At 38.8% G+C, this 19,184-nt stretch overlaps 1 long non-coding RNA gene across 1 annotated transcript; it reads right to left on the reverse strand.

Moving 5' to 3' along the window:
• Positions 1-736: 736 nt before the first annotated feature.
• Positions 737-12,997, reverse strand: LOC149494899 (uncharacterized). The gene is made up of 2 exons (XR_016321773.1): positions 11,614-12,997; positions 737-983 (listed from the first exon to the last, which is right to left on the reverse strand). It is a non-coding gene; the product is annotated as an uncharacterized LOC149494899 (long non-coding RNA).
• Positions 12,998-19,184: the final 6,187 nt, after the last annotated feature.

A 19,184-nucleotide genomic window follows, 5' to 3' on the forward strand; every position in this document is an offset into this window, starting at 1 on the left:
CTTTTCAAGCTGTAATTGCTTCATCTCCAACACATCCCTTATCTAGTGATATCTAACATCATTGTGTTTTGATCTTGAATGGAAGGAGGAATTCTTTCCAAGGTGAATTGCACTTTGACTATCGCAAAATATCTAATATCGCTCTTGATGAATTCCGAGTTCATTCAAAAATTTCTTCACCACAGCAACTCCTTGCACGCTTCTGTTAGTGCTATAAATTTTGCCTCAGTTGTTGACAAAGCAACACACTTTTGTAATCTTGATTGCCATGACACGACTCCCCCTGCAAATGTGATTACATATCCTGATGTGGACTTTCTTGAGTCAACATCCCCAGCCATATCTGCATAAGTATAACCAACTAATACTGGCTTATCATCTCCAAAACATAGACATATTTTGGTTGTACCTCGAAGATGCCTGAAAATCCATTTCACCGCAGCCCAATGTTCCTTTCCAGGATTTGAGAGAAACCGACTCATTACTCCGATTGAGTAAGCAATATCTGGCCGTGTACAAACCATGGCATACATCAAGCTTCTAACTGTTAAGACATATGGAATTTTTTCCATTTCTTCCTTCTCTCCATCGGTAGAAGGGCACTGTTTTGAGCTTAATTTCAAGTGATTAGCAAGAGGACATGTAACATCCCTTCCCGGTCCAACCGTAACCCGATTGAACCGAGCCGAGACGCTACAATCTGTTTGAACCTATGTCCTATCATGCTGATATCATCTTGTATGCTAAATATTATGTCATGCTGTTGCTTTCTGCATTATTTATATACAGATATGTACTTCATATGTACAAGACATTATACTATTTTTCAAAATGAAATGGGCCCAACTATGTGCCCTATACATGCCATGATCAGTATAGACAAAACCAAAATATCAAAATGAGTAGCTACCCTGAAGACTAGGTCTTCAAAAGATGAACTGCAGCAGTTGTAAAGATGACTCTCTATGGTCCAGACCCAAAACCTGCGAGTTAAAACAGGTAACTCACTAAGCAAATAAGCTCAGTGGGTATCTCAACTAAAGAAAAAAACAAATAAATAAACATGTAAGCACACTTATCTTTATACTTTCATGATCTTACCTGCTGTTCCTTATGCTGTATGAATTATGCAACTTTTATGAAACACTGTATGCATGATGCAACTTTTAGTAAACAGCGTATAATTTATAAATACTACAATCTCATAACTGTATGGCTCCATAAGGTTACAATGAAACCTAAGTGATAAGAAGAACTGTATGAAACTGGATGAATACTGTATGGCTGGGCTGCTATGGCCTACATATAAATCATATCCACTCAACGGCCTGTAGCCGGAGTACCAAACTGTATGGGGCGCAGATCTGCTATCCTATGTCGCGACATAGTCTTATCTACGTGGTTTCTACCTAATCTTAGTGGAACATATTATCTGTATTTCAATAATACAATAAATATATTCAATTATGCATAAAATTCATAAACCATACTGTTTATCTATATGCTGTCTCATTCTGTACGTTGCTAACCTGTTTCATGACCTGTATGCTGTCTCATTCTGTACATTGCTAACATGTTTCACGCTTTAAGAGGATTTCATAGACAACTACAAGTAATATCTAATAGTTGCTTTACTCACATATCAAACTACATTGTATATTTATGTTTCCTTATTTATATATTCGAATTTATAACTTTTAACTAAATCATCTAATAATAATAATAATCATTAATACTAATAAGCTTAATGTTGATACTTTTCATTGAGTAGTATTTTATCATGATGAGAATAATAATAAGAATATTAATAGTCTTATTACGAATAATAATAACAATACTACTAATGAAATGTTTACCTTCTATTACCCTATAATCATATTTCCATAAGACAATTAATTACCTGTCTATACCCCAACTTATAATTCCTGCTAATTATATTTCTTAAAATGTCGACAATGAACTTATATACTTATTAGCTAGAATTCGTATTGCAATATCAATCTTATAACTAATATTCATGAACTCTATTTACCAAGGTTCAATTTCATTCACTTAAATACTCAAGTCATTCAGTGATTCGGGATTTAATACCGATGTTCAATTTAATTCACTTAAATACTCAAATCATTCATTGATTCGGGAATTATTCAAAAATTTCGAATTGAGTCTTAGAGTGTACCGACCGAAAATCGGACGACGAATCCACAGTCTACACGAGAAAAGGAGAATTCTGCCATTTTGGTGCCTCGTTGGAGTGTTGCCGGCCGGTCGCCAGACCGTTACCCTCGCCGCCGTGCTCGGTGGCCGGAAAATCGCGGATGCCCAGAATTTTATCACGATTATACCAAAATGCTCGAAATCATGGGTAGAAGCTGAATTTGGTGTCGTTTTGAGGAAGTAGTGTCTCGCTTGGGCGGATCGAGCGCCACAGTCACCTCTGTGCTGCCGTTCATGGTGGTTTCGCAAACCTCAGGCGAAATCGCAAATCAATGGAAGGAAAATGTTCGTTTGGCGGAGAGGAGTCGATCAAGACCATCTCCAGCACCTGAAGTCGCTGGAATTGCTCGATCTCGCCGGAGTTGCTGCTACGTCGCTAAGAAGAAGAGGAGGGGGGTCACATCTGCGCCACTGGAAGTCCGATCGCAGCGAGGGAAGGCTGGAATCGTGTCCAGTATCGCCAAAGAAAGTCGATCACCGCCTCTTTTGTGTCAAGTGGCGATCGAAAACGGCTGAGGTAGGCATAGCAGCGCTGCTCCTTGCGTACGCTGAAGGAAAAAGGAGAAGAAAAGAAAAGGAAAGAAAGAAAAATCTGGAGCTTCTAGACCTTTCCGGTTCAATTCGAATCAGTTTGGTCCAATTCCATAATTTGGCTCGATTCGCTTGGTTTTCGGGTTTTTCCTGTGTTTTTTCTTTTTTTTTTTCAACAACCAATTTATTTTTGGGTCCGGTTTGATTTATTTTAATACCTAAACTGTATCCTTTCTTTCAATTCGGTCCTAATCCTTATACTGTTATTGCAATTGAGTCGGTCCGACTTGACTCGACTCTCTAAATGTAACAACTCGATTCAGTAGGATGTTACAGGACAACTAACCGCTTTAGCATTCTCCATTTTAAACCTTTGAAGTACTTTCTCAATGTACTTCTCCTGTGACAACCATAATTTCTTAGTTCTTCGATTCCTTGTAATCTTCATGCCAAGAATCTGCTTTGCTGGTCCCAAGTCTTTCATAGCAAAAGACTTACTTAGCTGTTCTTTCCAGCTATTAATTCTGACAGAATTCTGACCAATAATCAACATATCATCCACATAGAGCAAAAGAATAATATAGTCATCATCAGAGAAATTCTTTACGAAAACACAATGATCTGAAGTAGTCTTTTTATAGCCTTGCTCCCCTATAACAGATTCAAACTTCTTATACCACTGTCTTGGTGCCTGTTTTAAACCATACAAGCTTTTCTTCAACTTACATACATAGTTCTCTTTTCCTTTTTCGATGAAACCCTCTGGCTACTCCAGGTATATTTCTTCTTCCAAGTCACCATGTAGGAAGGCAGTCTTCACATCCATTTGCTCGATTTCCAGATTAAAACTGGCAGCCATTCCGAGCACTGTTCGAATGGATGTCATTTTCACAACTGGTGAAAAGATTTCATCAAAATCAATACCCTTTCTTTGATTGAACCCTTTCACAACCAGTCTTGCTTTGAATCGTGGTTGGGAGATGTGTTCTTCCTGCTTGATCGTGAACACCCACTTGTTCTTCAAAGCTTTCTTGCCTTTGGGCAACTTCACCAGCTCAAATGTTTTATTCTCATGCAAGGATTTCATTTCATCTTGCATGGCTTCAATCCAGTTCCTTTTGTGTTCACTTTCCATTGCTTCTTCAAAGCATTCAGGTTCTCTCCCGTCAGTCATCAATAAATATTCATTTGCTGGATATCTAGTAGATTGTTGTTTGACTCTACTAGACCTTCTTAATATTTGAGAACCTTCTGGTGCTGGTGGCTGAACATGAACACTATCAAAATCGTCTTCTGGTTCATTTTGATAACGAACTTCTTGATTTTCTAACTCTGGCTCTTGTTCTTGTGGAACATTTTCTTCATCTCTAACTTGTCTTTGTTCTGTTGCTGGAGAAACTATTTGCACATCTATTGAATCATCTTCATATATATCGGCAGCTTGCTTTCGAGTCTTTTCAACATCTTCAATAGTCTGATTTTCAACAAATATAGCATCTCTATTTCTTATCATCTTTTTCTGGACTGGATCATAAAATCTCTAGCCAAATTGATCTTGGCCATAGCCAATGAATACACATCGTCGAGTCTTGAGATCAAGCTTAGACCTCTCATTCTTAGGAATATGCACGAAGGCTTTGCAACCAAACACTCGCAAATGATCGTAAGAAACGTCCTTTCCTGACCATACTCTTTCTGGAGTATCATACTGTAGAGCAACACAAGGTGAACGATTTATAAGGTGAACTGCTGTAAGGAGAGCTTCACCCCAAAATCTTTTAAACAACTTTGCATGTGAGAGTAGACATCTGACTCTCTCCATCAAAGTTCTGTTAATCCTCTCAGCCAAACCATTCAATTGCGGCGTCTTGGGAGGTGTTGTTTGATGTCGAATACCATGCTCTTTGCAGAAAGCATCAAATGGCCCAGTGTATTCTCCACCATTATCAGTTTTGATGCACTTCAGCTTTTTGCCTGTCTGTCTCTCAACCAAGTTTAGAAATTATTTAAAAACATCTAAAACTTGATCTATATACTTCAAAGTATATACCCAGGTCTTCCTAGAATGGTCATCGATAAATGTCCACACAGATCTGAATGTACCAGATCTAACAGATTCTTCATTCTAGAAGGCTGAGATATCTTAAAAGTTACTCTATTCTGTTTTCCTGCTGTACAATCAGAACACTTCTCTAAATGGACTTTATCCAATCCAGATAGCATGTTGTTTCTAACCAGAGTTGTCATTCTTTTCTCACTCATGTGGCCTAGTCGTTTATGCCACAATTCAACCGTACTGTCATCCTCCGCTACACTTAAAGTATCTTGGGAGAGCTTCGCATACATTACGTACAACTTTGGGTCCTTCCTTCCATTGGCTATCAACATGGAACCTTTTGTGAGCTTCCACTGACCATTTCTGAAGGTGCTACAGAAATCTTCAGCATCAAGTCTGCCAATCAAGATTAAATTAGAATGCATGTCCGGTACATGCACGACATCTTTTAGAATTAATCTCGAACCATTTTCTGTCTCCAAGCAAATATCTCCCTTACCGACGACTTTCAACAGTTTGTCGTCTGCTATCTTGACCACACCCAGATTGTCTGGTGTGTAAGATGAAAAATTTTCTCTCCGGGATGTTGCATGAAGTGTAGCCCCACTATCAATTACCCAACTGGTCTCTTGGGTTGCAAGGTTGATAGTGTCTTCAATGAACAATTGGAACTCAGCAATAACATTAGCTTCATCATCACTGCTTTCTTCTTTCTTTATTTTGCCTTTGATCTTCTCCTAATCACTTTTGAATTTTCGGCAATACCTTTTAATGTTCTCCTTCTTCCCACAGTGATGGCACACAATATTGGAAAATCTGTTTGATTTACCCCTACTCTTATCTCTTGTATTTGAACTTCTAGATTGTCTCCTCCCTTTGGGCTGGTTAATTCTTTTAGCATCTGCTAAAAGAATGTCTGACTGAGATGAAGAAGGATTCTGTGCTTTACATCTCATTTCTTCATTCAGAGCAGCATTTTTAACAAATTCGTAGCTAACTCCACTATGTGGTGTAGAGATTGTTATTGATATCTTCAAAGTCTCCCATGAGTCTGGTAAGGAGGCAAGCACCATAAGGCCGATGGTTTTATCATCAAATTTTATGCCCATATTTGACAGCTGGTGAATAGTCGCCTGCATTTCACTCAAGTGATCTCTGCAGAAGTACCTTCTTGGTATTTGAAATTCATCAGCTTCGTCAAATAGAACAATTGGTTGTTGCCGGATTTTGAGGCATATAGCTCTTCAAGCTTGTCCCATGATGTTCTGGCATGAGTCTCGTTACAAATGTGGTTGTACACATTATCGTCGATAAATTGTTGAATATAGCCGCAAACTTGCTCATGCTCAAAAGCCCATTCTTCATCAGTCTTGTCTTCTGGTTTACTTGAGCCAAGCACGGGCAGATGCATTGATCTCTCATTTTATTTCTCCATAAGCATGAGCAAGTTTGCGGCTATATTCGACAATTTGTCGATGATAATGTGTACAACCACATTTGTAACGAGACTCATGCCAGAACATCATGGGACAAGCTTGAAGAGCTATATGCCTCAAAATCCGGCAACAACCAATTGTTCTATTTGACGAAGCTGATGAATTTCAAATACCAAGAAGGTACTTCTGCAGAGATCACTTGAGTGAAATGCAGGCGACTATTCACCAGCTGTCAAATATGGGCATAAAATTTGATGATAAAACCATCGGCCTTATGGTGCTTGCCTCCTTACCAGACTCATGGGAGACTTTGAAGATATCAATAACAATCTCTACACCACATAGTGGAGTTAGCTACGAATTTGTTAAAAATGCTGCTCTGAATGAAGAAATGAGATGTAAAGCACAGAATCCTTCTTCATCTCAGTCAGACATTCTTTTAGCAGATGCTAAAAGAATTAACCAGCCCAAAGGGAGGAGACAATCTAGAAGTTCAAATACAAGAGATAAGAGTAGGGGTAAATCAAACAGATTTTCCAATATTGTTTGCCATCACTGTGGGAAGAAGGAGAACATTAAAAGGTATTGCCGAAAATTCAAAAGTGATTAGGAGAAGATCAAAGGCAAAACAAAGAAAGAAGAAAGCAGTGATGATGAAGCTAATGTTATTGCTGAGTTCCAATTGTTCATTGAAGACACTATCAACCTTGCAACCCAAGAGACCAGTTGGGTAATTGATAGTGGGGCTACACTTCATGCAACATCCCGGAGAGAAAATTTTTCATCTTACACACCAGACAATCTGGGTGTGGTCAAGATAGCAGACGACAAACTGTTGAAAGTCGTCGGTAAGGGAGATATTTGCTTGGAGACAGAAAATGGTTCGAGATTAATTCTAAAAGATGTCGTGCATGTACCGGACATGCATTCTAATTTAATCTCGATTGGCAGACTTGATGCTGAAGATTTCTGTAGCACCTTCAGAAATGGTCAGTGGAAGCTCACAAAAGGTTCCATGGTGATAGCCAATGGAAGGAAGGACCCAAAGTTGTACGTAATGCATGCGAAGCTCTCCCAAGATACTTTAAGTGTAGCGGAGGATAATAGTACAGTTGAATTGTGGCATAAACGACTAGGCCACATGAGTGAGAAAAGAATGACAACTCTGGTTAGAAACAACATGCTATCTGGATTGGATAAAGTCCATTCAGAGAAGTGTTCTGATTGTACGGCAGGAAAACAGAATAGAGTAACTTTTAAGATATCTCAGCCTTCTAGAATGAAGAATCTATTAGATCTAGTACATTCAGATCTATGTGGACATTTATCGATGACCATTCTAAGAAGACCTGGGTATATACTTTGAAGTATAAAGATCAAGTTTTAGATGTTTTTAAATAATTTCTAAACTTGGTTGAGAGACAGACATGCAAAAAGCTGAAGTGCATCAAAACTAATAATAGTGGAGAATACACTGGACCATTTGATGCTTTCTGCAAAAAGCATGGTATTCGACATCAAACAACACCTCCCAAGACGCCGCAACTGAATGGCTTGGCTGAGAGGATGAACAGAACTTTGATGGAGAGAGTCAGATGTCTACTCCCACATGCAAATTTATTTAAAAGATTTTGGGGTGAAGCTCTTCTTACAGCAGTTCACCTTATAAATCGTTCACCTTATGTTGCTCTACAGTATGATACTCCAGAAAGAGTATGGTCAGGAAAGGACGTTTCCTATGATCATTTGCGGGTGTTTGGTTGCAAAGCCTTCGTGCATATTCCTAAGAATGAGAGGTCGAAGCTTGATCTTAAGACTCGACGATGTGTATTCATTGCTATGGCCAAGATCAATTTGGCTAGAGATTTTATGATCCAGTCCAGAAAAAGATGATAAGAAGTAGAGATGCTATATTTGTTGAAAATCAGACTATTGAAGATGTTGAAAAGACTCGAAAGTAAGTTGCCGATAGATATGAAGATGAGTCAATAGATGTGCAAATAGTTTCTCCAGCAACAGAACAAAGACAAGTTAGAGATGAAGAAAATGTTCCACAAGAACAAGAGCTAGAATTAGAAAATCAAGAAGTTCCTTATCAAAATGAACAAGAAGACGATTTTGATGGTGTTCATGTTCAGCCACCAGCACCAGAAGGTTCTCAAACATTAAGAAGGTCTAGTAGAGTCAAACAACAATCTACTAGATATCCAGCAAATGAATATTTATTGATGACTGACGGGAGAGAACCTGAATGCTTTGAAGAAGCAATGGAAAGTGAACACAAAAGGAACTGGATTGAAGCCATGCAAGATGAAATGAAATCCTTGCATGAGAATAAAACATTTGAGCTGGTGAAGTTGCCCAAAGGCAAGAAAGCTTTGAAGAACAAGTGGGTGTTCACGATCAAGCAGGAAGAACACATCTCCCAACCACGATTCAAAGCTAGACTGGTTGTGAAAGGGTTCAATCAAAGAAAGGGTATTGACTTTGAGGAAATCTTTTCACCAGTTGTGAAAATGACATCCATTCGAACAGTGCTCGGAATGGCGGCAAGTTTTAATCTGGAAATCGAGCAAATGGATGTGAATACTGCCTTCCTCCATGGTGACTTGGAAGAAGAAATATACATGGAGCAGCCATAGGGTTTCATCGAAAAAGGAAAAGAGAACTATGTATGTAAGTTGAAGAAAAGCTTGTATGGTTTAAAACAGGCACCAAGACAGTGGTATAAGAAGTTTGAATCTGTTATGGGGGAGTAAGGCTACAAAAAGACTACTTCAGATCATTGTGTTTTCGTAAAGAAATTCTCTGATGATGACTACATTATTCTTTTGCTCTATGTGGATGATATGTTGATTGTTGGTCAGAATTCTGTCAGAATTAATAGCTTGAAAGAACAGCTAAGTAAGTCTTTTGCTATGAAAGACTTGGTACCAGCAAAGCAGATTCTTAGCATGAAGATTACAAGGAATCGAAGAACCAAGAAACTATGGTTGTCACAGGAAAAGTACATTGAGAAAGTACTTCAAAGGTTTAAAATGGAAAATGCTAAAGCAGTTAGTTGTCCTCTTGCTAATCACTTTAAATTAAGCTCAAAACAGTGCCCTTCTACCGATGGAGAGAAGGAAGAAATGAAAAAGATTCCATATGCCTCAGCAATTGGAAGCTTGATGTATGCCATGGTTTGTACACGGCCAGATATTGCTCACTCAGTTGGAGTAGTGAGTCGGTTTCTTTCAAATCCTGTAAAGGAACATTGGGCCACTGTGAAATGGATTTTCAGGTATCTTCGAGGTACAACCAAAATATGTCTATGTTTTGGAGATGATAAGCCAGTATTAGTTTATTATACCGATGCAGATATGGCTGGGGATGTTGACTCAAGAAAGTCCACATTAGGATATCTAATCACATTTGCAGGGGGAGCCGTGTCATGGCAATCAAGATTACAAAAGTGTGTTGCTTTGTCAACAACTGAGGCCGAATTTATAGCACTAACAGAAGCGGGCAAGGAGTTGCTGTGGATGAAGAAATTTTTGAATGAACTCGAAATTCATCAAGAGCGATATCAGATATTTTGCGATAGTCAAAGCGCAATTCACCTTCGAAAGAATTCCTCCTTTCATTCAAGATCAAAACACATTGATGTTAGATATCACTGGATTAGGGATGTGTTGGAGATGAAGCAATTACAGTTTGAAAAGATCCATACAGAAGAAAATGGATCAGACATGTTGACGAAAATTCTTTCAAAAGAGAAGTTCAAATATTGTCGGCTAGCAGCAGGGATGGAGAGTCCCACCATGTAGTCAGGAGGGGGAGAATTGTTGTGGGATCCCTCCAACATGTGGGACCCACACATATTCTTTAAAAACAGCTCATGTGGGATTAATGCTCATGCAAATGAGCTGTGTACAACTCATGCACACAAGCTGCGTACAGCTCATGCACAGAGAAGAAAGCTTCTTCTAAACACAAAAAAAAACACAAGCAAGAGAGCAGCGAACTCATTTAGAGAGTTCTTTAGTTTATGAAGGGTTTCCTAAAACTAGGGAAGAGAAAAATAGTGAGGAAATTATTTTTCGGTGTTTTTGGAAAACACTTTGAGTGCCACTATTTTTATATTACTCTCTTTGTAAGCCTACTATTTTAATAGTGGAAGAAAAATTCGGAGTTTGTCCCGTGGATGTAGCCCTAAACAGTTAAGGGTGAACCACGTTAATTTCTGTGTCACAATTTTTATTTTTCCGCTGCGTTAATTTTCTCTTAATTGTTTGAAAAGGCCCAACAAGTGCCTAAACTAAAGAACTCTCTAAATGAGTTTGTTGCTCTCTTGCTTGTGTTTTTGTGTCCTTAGAAGAAGCTTTCTTCTATATTTATAGGAGAAGAAAGCGTACACAGCTCATGCAAGCTGTGCATGAGCTGTACGCAGCTCATGTGCATGATCATTAATCCCACATGAGTTGTTTTTAAAGAATGTGTGTGGGTCCCACATGTTGGAGGGATCCTACAACATCCAGTCTGTCCAATTTTTCTTTGAAGACTATGTGACTACTTGCTAGCCCTCTTGCCTCCCTAATCGCCCACCTAGGAAAAAGAAATCCAACTGAGAAAGAGATGAACAAATTCAAATTTACAAAGGCAATTGTATTAAAAGCTTTCATACCATATGACTAATCTAGACAACATGTATTTTCAGTAAAAAATTTGCCATTACAGTGTACAACATCAACTTAACCAGCTTCCAGTTCAGCTCCAAATTGCTCTAATCGAGCTGCATCTTCAGCGTAATCCCTTACCATAGCATGATTAACTGATCCATCACCCTCACTAGCATGTACTTGTCTACTACCAAACCTGAAGGAGAACATGAAGAATCATGAATATTAACGATGGGAAATTTTAATTAAGAAAACCCTCGTCTAATAAAAATACTCCATCTCTCTCATGTCCCAACATGTTTGTGATGAAAGGGAGAAATAACGTTGAGAATCACCCCGTCCCAGTTCAATCTCAAATGTCGGGTTTCAAGTTCCAATAATGACAAAACAGCACCTGAAAACAAAAGCCATAATATCTATAATGCTGAAATTTTTATGTCGCGTGTCTGATTCTTTACATAGACTTCAGATCATGGATCCTGTCCTCCATTCAACTACATGGGTCAGCTGCAGATGTCTATTATTAGTATTAACGCTTGCTGATCGAAAAAGCAAGAAGAGACGGAGGGAGGGAGGGAGGGTGAGAAAGGGTGGGTTGTTGGGTTATTAATATCGCAATAATTTATATGACAGATCAAGTTACATTTAATGGAACTTATACCATCATTATTGAAAAAATGAATTTACCATCGTCCATTCATCAACAACTTACTTCCATCAGGTAGTTTTTGCCTCAATTTTTAACAAGTTTTACAACCACAATTACAAAATATTTTTCCACCCGACACCCTCAAAACACCCCAAATATTTTATACTCCAAGGGACTCCAAAAGACTTGCTCTAAATCCCTAATATAAAACACATTCAAGTGTTTTTGGTGTGTTTAGAAACCTAAACCTTGGCTTCTTTTTATAGTCAATCCACCACCCTCACATGCTCTTCTCCCCGATGTGGGATTGAGCAAAACTAAATTTTTTTTTTTTTTCAACAAAGGAAACAACCTTCCTCTTTCTGGAGCTTTTATTCTTTTTCCTGGTACCGACAGATAAAGCCGAATCCTTATATGATTTATTTTCCATTTCATTCAGTCTTCTCTCCTCAGTAATGAGCCTACTAACCACATCCGCATACACCACTTCCTTACTACCATATTTCAGAACAGGTTTCATGTGCTTATATGTCGAAGGAAGTGACAGGATGAGTCGGAGAGCTTTATCTTCATCTTCGGTTTCCACTCCAAGAGTTTACAATTCAGAGACGATGTCGTTAAGAACCCTCAGGTGATCTGACGGCTTTGTACCTTCCACCATTTTCAACGTATGAAATTGCTCATTCAAATATAACCTGTTGGATATATTTTTTTCCCTGGTACAATTCTTCCAGTTTCTCCCACAACTCCTTTGTCGTGGACAATCCAAGCACATTAGCAAGAACATTTTTTGCTAGACACATGCGAATTTGACTTGCCGCTTTGATATCCAGCTCCTCCCATTCTTCATCGCTAATCTTGGATTTTTCTGAGTCTCCACTGCCACTGTCTTTTTCTGAATTCTTTCCGCTGACTGGTTTACCCTGCAAAAACTTATGCAGTCCAGACTGAATCAACACGTCTTTGACTTGCACTTGCCATAATGCAAAATTCATTCTCCCGTCAAATTTCTCAATCTCACATCTCATAGCCGACATGCTTACTTGTGCTTATAACAGTGAACCCAATAATTAGTGAAGTAAACCGATTCGGCAATACCCAGGAAAGACCACAATGATCTTCTAGACAGAAGTTACGTGCACGGTATATTATCAGAACTTTCGTACCAAAATAACTTCAATAATTATCGTCAGGACCTTCACCACCGGTACTCAAGCACACCAAAGCAAAGCTCCACCCGCTTCAAGACTTCCAAAACTCCACCTGCTTTTAAAATAAAATAATTTCTAACAACAGTATTTCTGATGTGGAAGATCAGACTAAGCCGCAACCACAGTGCATACTTATAATTACAAGAAATTATTTTAACACTAAAAGCTCCGCCTAACAACTAGGCTCTGATACCACTTGTTGGGAAAATCGCTATTTTCCCACCCTTCGGACCGGCTTCAAGCAGGAACAAATGAGAAAATAAAATAATGACTGAGAAATTAAAGAGAATAAATAACACGATAATTTAACGTGAAAAACTCCCCAAGTGGAGAAAAACCACGGCCGTTGCCAAATGACAACCAAGAAAAATAATCACTATGCGGCAAATTGTTACAACCACAACTATAAAATATTTTTCTACCCGACACCCTCAAAACACCTCAAATATTTTATACTCCAATGGACTCCAAAAGACTTGCTCTAAATCCCTAATATAAAACACATTAAAGTGTTTTTGGTGTGTTTATAAACCTAAACCTTGGCTTCTTTTTATAGCCAATCCACCACCCTCACATGCTCTTTTCCCCGATATGGGATTGAGCAAAACTAAATATTTTTTTATTTTTTTATTTTCAACAAAGGAGGCTAACAATCAGTTTGACCACAATCCCAGCACACAACCTTCCTCTTTCCCAAGCTTTTGTAATTATGGTTGTAACAATTGTTAGCCTCCTTTGTTGAAAACAAAAAAAAAAAAAAAAATTGTTTTGCTCAATCCCACATCTGGGAGAAGAGCATGTGAGGGTGGTGGATTGGCTATAAAAAGAAGTCAAGTTTTAGGTTTCTAAACACACCAAAAACACTTGAATGTGTTTTATATTAGGGATTTAGAGCAAGTCTTTTGGAGTATAAAATATTTGGGGTGTTTTGAGGGTGTCGGGTAGAAAAATATTTTGTAATTGTGGTTGTAACAATTTGCCACATAGTGAATATTTTTCTTGGTTGTAGTTTAGCAACAGCCGTGGTTTTTCTCCACGTGGGGAGTTTTCCACATTAAATTATCGTGTTATTTATTTTCTTTATTTTCTCATTTGTTCCTGCTTGAAGCCGGTCCGAAGGGTGGGAAAATAGCGATTTTCCCAACAAATGGTATCAGAGCCTAGTTGTTAGGCGGAGCTTTTAGTGTTAAAATAATTTCTTGTAATTATAAATATGCACTGTGGTTGCGGCTTAGTCTGATCTTCCATATCAGAAATACTGTTGTTAGAAATTATTTTATTTTAAAAGCAGGTCGAGTTTTGGAAGTCTTGAAGCGAGTGGAGCTTTGCTTTGGTGTGCTTGAGTACCGGTGGTGAAGGTCCTGACGATAATTATTGAAGTTATTCTGGTACGAAAGTTCTGATAATATACCGTGCAAGTAACTTCTGTCTAGAAGGCCGGATTTTAAGTGGGACCGCTTGTGACCCTTCCGCCCAACTGGGATTTTACGTGGAATGGTAATACTGTCTAGGAGATCATTTGGTCTTTCCTGGGTATTGCCGAATCGATTTACTTCACTAATTATTGGGTTCACTGTTATAAGCACAAGTAAGCATGTCGGCTATGAGATGTGAGATTGAGAAATTTGATGAGAGAATGAATTTTGCACTGTGGCAAGTGCAAGTTAAAGACGTGTTGATTCAGTCTAGACTGCATAAGGTTTTGCAGGGTAAACCAGTCAGCGAAAAGAATTCAGAAAAAGACAGTGGCAGTGGAGACTCAGAAAAATCCAAGATTAGCGATGAAGAATGGGAGCGGCTGGATATCAAAGCGGCAAGTCAAATTCGCGTGTGTCTAGCAAAAAATGTTCTTACTAATGTGCTTGGATTGTCCACGACAAAGGAGTTGAGGGAGAAACTGGAAGAATTGTACCAGGAAAAAAATATATCCAACAAGTTATATTTGAAGGAGCAATTTCATACGTTAAAAATGGCGGAAGGTACAAAGCTGCCAGATCACCTGAGTGTTCTTAACGACATCGTCTCTGAATTGGAAACTCTTGGAGTGCAAACCGAAGATGAAGATAAAGCTCTCCGACTCGTCCTGTCACTTCCTTCGACAACACATGAAACATGTTCTGAAATATGGTAGTAAGGAAGTGGTGTATGCGGATGTGGTTAGTAAGGTCATTACTGAGGAGAGAAGACTGAATGAAATGAAAAATAAATCATATGAGGATTCAGATTTATCTGTCGGTACCAGGAAAAAGAATAAAAGTTTCTGAAAGAGGAAGGTTGTCTGCTGGGGTTGTGGTCAAACTGGACATGTGAGGAAGGATTGCCCGAATGGTGGAGCTGATTCGGCTAGAAGCTCTAACGTTGTTGCTGCCAATGTGATCTCCTGTGGCGAAGGAGATGATGTGTTCTCTCTGTAATTGAGAGATGTGTGTCCTCATGGCATGAATGCTACCCATTGAGATGCCATGGAAGAGGATGGATTATTGGTAGCTGGTCCACGGAAATGCGCACGGCATTGGTTGACAGTTGATGCAAAGTGTGTGGTGAAAAAAATATGTCGATGGCTAATGAACTCTCAGAAAAGTCAACACGAGGGTTGCATCATAAACTATTAGCGGGATCCGACATGGCCAATGGAAATTCTTGGAGTCGGTAAAGTGGTTCCAAGTGGCGATACTTTTTTATGGTAGAGTATGATAATTCTTGACGATAACAATTATGATTGTCGATAGCAGACAATGTTGTTTTTTTTTTTTATTTTATTTTCAAGGTGGAGGTTGTTAGCCTCCTTTGTTGAAAACAAAAAAAAAAATTAGTTTTGCTCAATCCCACATCGAGGAGAAGAGCATGTGAGGGTGGTGGATTGGCTATAAAAAGAAGCCAAGGTTTAGGTTTCTAAACACACCAAAAACACTTGAATGTGTTTTATATTAGGGATTTAGTGCAAGTCTTTTGGAGTCCCTTGGAGTATAAAATATTTGAGGTGTTTTGAGGGTGTCGGGTAGAAAAATATTTTGTAATTGTGGTTGTAACGATTTGCCGCATCGTGAATATTTTTCTTAGTTGTCGTTTGGCAACGGCCGTGGTTTTTCTCCACTTGGGGAGTTTTCCAAATTAAATTATCGTGTTATTTATTCTCTTTAATTTCTGAGTCATTATTTTATTTTCTCATTTGTTCCTACTTGAAGCCGGTCAGAAGGCGGGAAAATAGTGATTTTCCCAACCAAATGATAAGAATCTGGACCCCTAATTTCGTCCCAAAGCTAGCTCATAGGGGAAGGACTGAACCCAACCTTATACACTAAGCCAGGATGTACTCCACAGGCGATGTGGGACGCATCATCCCCACCCCATAAGACCCGACTGCCTCAGTCGGCGTTCTGACGGACCCCATGAGACACCGACCCTACGAAGCCAGAGCTTTGATACCAAATGACAAGGAACCCAAAGGAAATGAATTCCTAGAACCCCTAATCGAACGGATCGGATCAAAGATTAAGATGAATCCCCCTCTATGACACCCAAAGTTTAAGGAAGCAAGAACACCAATAATCGAGTAAAGAAAAACAAGATAAACACCACAATCGAGTTGATAAGTTTATCTTAATTCTTGATGCAATTAGAGGATAACAAATTCTCACAATCACTCTAATCAAGAAGAACATGCAAGAGCATGAACAATCTGTCTTTGATTCCAAAATGCCAAAAATTCTGTTTTACATCTTAAGGAGGCTATTTATATGCCTCAAACAAACCTAACTCTAAAGAAGAATATCTAACTGGGCTGCCCTAAGGCCAAAACACATGGGCCTAACTAGTACACACAAAATATAATCATTTCCAGCCCAAAATAGACAACTTAATGTTGGGAAAATCGCTATTTTCCCGAACTTCGGACCGGCTTCAAGCAGGAACAAATGAGAAAATAAAATAATGAATGAGAAATTAAAGAGAATAAATAACACGATAATTTAACATGGAAAACTCCCCAAGTGGAGAAAAACCACGGCCGTTGCCAAACGACAACCAAGAAAAATATTCACTATGCGGCAAATTGTTACAACCACAATTACAAAATATTTTTCTACCCCACACCCTCAAAACCCCCCAAATATTTTATACTCCAAAAGACTTGCTCTAAATCCCTAATATAAAACACATTCAAGTGTTTTTGGTGTGTTTAGAAACCTAAACCTTGGCTTCTTTTTATAGCCAATCCACCACCCTCACATGCTCTTCTCCCCGATGTGGGATTGAGCAAAACTAAAATTTTTTTTTTTTTTCAACAAAGGAGGCTAACAATCTCCACCTTGAAAATAAAATTAAAAAAAAAAAACAATATTGTCTGCTACCGACAATCATAATTCTTATCGTCAAGAATTATCATACTCTACCATAAAAGAGTATCGCCACTTGGAACCACTTTACCGACTCCAAGAAGTTTCCATCCGCCATGTTGGATCCCACTAATAGTTTATGGTACAACCCTCCTGTTGACTTTTCCGAGAGTTCATTAGCCATCGACATATTTTTTTCACCACACACTTTGCATCAACTGTCAACCAATGTCGTGCGCATTTTCGTGGACCAGCTACCAATAATCCGTCCTCTTCCATGGCATCTCAACGGGTAACATTCATGCCATAAGGACACACATCTCTCAATTACAAAGAGAACACATCATATCCTTCGCCACAGGAGATCACATTAGCAGCAACAACGTTAGAGCTTCTAGTCGAATCAGCTCCACCGTTCGGGCAATCCTTCCTCATGTGTCCAGTTTGACCACAACCCCAGCAGATAACCTTCCTCTTTCCGGAGCTTTTATTCTTTTTCTGGTACCGACAGATAAAGCTGAATCCTCATGTGATTTATTTTTCATTTCATTCAGTCTTCTCTCCTCAGTAATGAGCTTACTAACCACATCCGCATACACCACTTCCTTACTACCATATTTCATAACAGGTTTCATGTGCTCATATGTCGAAGGAAGTGACAGGATGAGTCGAAGAGCTTTATCTTCATTTTTGGTTTGCATTCCAAGAGTTTCCAATTTAGAGACGATGTCGTTAAGAACACTCAGGTGATCTGACAGCTTTGTACCTTCCGCCATTTTCAACGTATGAAATTGCTCCTTCAAATATAATCTGTTGGATATATTTTTTCCCTGGTACAATTCTTCCAGTTTCTCCCATAACTCCTTTGTCGTGGACAATCCAAGCACATTAGCAAGAACATTTTTTGCTAGACACATGCGAATTTGACTTGCCGCTTTGATATCCAGCTCCTCCCATTCTTCATCGCTAATCTTAGATTTTTCTGAGTCTCCACTGCCACTGTCTTTTTCTGAATTCTTCCCGCTGACTGGTTTACCCTGCAAAACCTTATGCAGTCCAAACTGAATCAACACGTCTTTGACTTGCACTTGCCACAGTGCAAAATTAATTCTCCCGTCAAATTTCTCAATCTCACATCTTATAACCGACATGCTTACTTGTGCTTATAACAGTGAACCCAATAATTAGTGAAGTAAACCGATTCAGCAATACCCAGGAAAGACCACAATGATCTCCTAGACAGTATTACCATTCCACGTAAAATCTCAGTTGGGCGGAGGGGTCACAAGCGGTCCCACTTAAAATCCGGCCTTCTAGACCAAAGTTACGTGCACGGTATATTATCAGAACTTTCGTACCAGAATAACTTCAATAATTATCGTCAGGACCTTCACCACCGGTACTCAAGCACACCAAAGCAAAGTTCCACTCGCTTCAAGACTTCCAAAACTCCACCTGCTTTTAAAATAAAATAATTTCTAACAACAGTATTTCTGATATGGAATATCAGACTAAGCCGCAACCACAATGCATACTTATAATTACAAGAAATTATTTTAACACTAAAAGCTCCGCCTAACAATTAGGCTCTGATACCACTTGTTGGGAAAATCGCTATTTTCCCGCCCTTTGGACCAACTTCAAGCAGGAACAAATGAGAAAATAAAATAATGACTAAGAAATTAAAGAGAATAAATAACACGATAATTTAACGTGGAAAACTCCCCAAGTGGAGAAAAACCACGGCCATTGCCAAACGACAACCAAGAAAAATATTCACTATGCGGCAAATTGTTACAACCACAATTACAAAATATTTTTCTACCCGACACCCTCAAAACACCACAAATATTTTATACTCAAAGGGACTCCAAAAGACTTGCTCTAAATCCCTAATACAAAACACATTCAAATGTTTTTGGTGTGTTTAGAAACCAAAACTTGGCTTCTTTTTATAGTCAATCCACCACCCTCACATGCTCTTTTCCCCGATGTGGAATTGAGCAAAACTAAATTTTTTTTTTTTTTTTTTTTTCAACAAAGGAGGCTAACACTTGTCTACCACCAAACCTGAAGGAGAACATGAAGA

This window comes from Jatropha curcas, chromosome 7, assembly GCF_041381405.1.
Source record: "Jatropha curcas cultivar XTBG-Jc1 chromosome 7, XTBG_Jcur_1.0, whole genome shotgun sequence".
Classification (NCBI taxonomy): Eukaryota; Viridiplantae; Streptophyta; class Magnoliopsida; order Malpighiales; family Euphorbiaceae; genus Jatropha; species Jatropha curcas.